The sequence below is a fragment of the Diaphorina citri genome, unplaced genomic scaffold (genome assembly GCF_000475195.1).
Source record: "Diaphorina citri unplaced genomic scaffold, Diaci psyllid genome assembly version 1.1 scaffold10699, whole genome shotgun sequence".
Taxonomy (NCBI): Eukaryota; Metazoa; Arthropoda; class Insecta; order Hemiptera; family Psyllidae; genus Diaphorina; species Diaphorina citri.
The window spans coordinates 1-1,848 of NW_007388073.1; the positions used below are offsets into that span (position 1 = coordinate 1).

General features: G+C 42.2%; 1 long non-coding RNA gene across 1 annotated transcript; it reads right to left on the reverse strand.

The window, feature by feature from the left end:
- Positions 1-441: 441 nt before the first annotated feature.
- Positions 442-1,094, reverse strand: LOC113472938. The gene is made up of 2 exons (XR_003395059.1): positions 978-1,094; positions 442-605 (listed from the first exon to the last, which is right to left on the reverse strand). It is a non-coding gene; the product is annotated as an uncharacterized LOC113472938 (long non-coding RNA).
- Between the last annotated feature and the right edge of the window lie 754 nt (positions 1,095-1,848).

Genomic DNA, 1,848 nt, shown 5'->3' on the forward strand with positions numbered 1-1,848 from the left:
TGACCCACGAAAAATCTCGAGTTAGATAAAACCATGAGGATTTGGCTTTAAGTGGCAGGGGTCGAGGGGTCTCACTTAAGTGAGCTCAATATCTCTAACCGTTTAGTCAGTATAGCTGAAAACCGCCAAAAAGCCACCAACCGCTGCACCGATCTTAACCAAAAGTTTTGCGTTGCATCCTTGTCACATTTGTAGACTACATACCAAATTTCAAGTCTCTAGCTCTTACCATTCTCGAGATATTTTGTTTACAGACAGACACACGGACCAATGGCTGAAACTTTGGATTTAGGCTCTAGGGACCTCGAAACGTGTTTTGGCACTAAAAACTGACCATCGAAAATTTGACCCGATTACATTACTTTCCTTCCTATAGGATAAGGAAAGTAAAAAAAAAAAACCTTACGTGAAATTATCCCCCGGCAGAGTACGACACTGGAAGGGCGGAGTTAGAGACATGAACACTTGGTTGTAGGCGTGGAAAGCGCAGGGAAAGGCGCAGGGGAGGAGACTGTACAGAATGATGTCCCTCTGGTACGGGCCGAATCCGCCTATGTCATCCAGAATCTCGTCAAAATCCATTATTATGATGGGCAAGGTTTAGGCTAGAAACAATTCAAAAGAAAAAAAGGACACCAGTAGCTTATACTCTTCACTCTTATAAGCTACCTACTGGTGTTCTTCTTTTTTTTATATTTAGAGGTTTGACAGAGGGAACTGTAACTGGTAACTGCTAAGGTCTCATCGTCCCGAAATCGAAGAGAGAAGAAAGACAGGATAGGAGGAAGCCAGCCGTTCCGAGGACAAACATTATTCGTTCAGGATAAAATCTGCCCCGGGCGGGAATCGAACCCGCGGCCTAGCGAAAGTCCAAAGTAGCAGATCTTTCATGGCTACTAATCTAAGTAGGCATAGGTACCTAATTGAAGTCCATACCAATTTGCTTAATTAGGTTAATTCCTTACAAAAAACATTACCTACGTCTTCAGTCACATTCTTTTCAATTTGAAAAAATACCAAAAAATAAATCAAATCACACTTTCTTGTTTTAATAAATATAATTTATCAATTTATTATAACAATGGAAAAATTACATTTTTTTTTTTTCAAATAAAAATTTAAAAAAATAACAAAAATCACATTTCGAAAACGATATCAAAATTCTTTCACAGTTATTTTCTCGTGAACGCACTTCACAGAAAAATCTCCGTCATCCCGTCAATACCTCAATTAGTCCGTTCAGATCCGGTCCGTAAGAATTAATTATGTTCAGAATTAATTGAATTATGGCAAAGGCTAATGAGATTACGTAATCGCAACGAAGTAAAGGTAGCTTTGTGATGGTAGCACACATAAACACACATTCTCAATACCTGGCGCATATTGGAAGCGTAGTCGCGCGACCTTTTTTTAGAGGTTTGATAGAGGGAACTGTAACTGCTAAGGTCTTATCGTCCCGAAATCGAAGAGAGAAGGAAGATAGGATAGGAGAAAGCCAGCCGCGTCGAGAACGAACATTATCCCTTCAGGATTAAATCCGCCCCGGGCGGGAATCGAATCCGCGGCCTAGCACTTACAAGGCAGACGTGCTACCAACCAAACGACGCATGTGGCCTGTGTCGTAGCATGCCCATCCCGTAGTATGCCTCTCATCAGATGGGCGAAAAGAGACACAATACTTCCCATTTAGATTCAGGATTAAATCCGCCCCGGGCGGGAATCGAATCCGCGGCCTAGCGCTTACAAGGCAGACGTGCTACCAACCAAACTAACTTGGCTGGCTCCCAAACCTTTTGACAAAAGTACAGACTCCTCAGCGTAGTCGCGCGACTTTTAATAGCGCGGAGT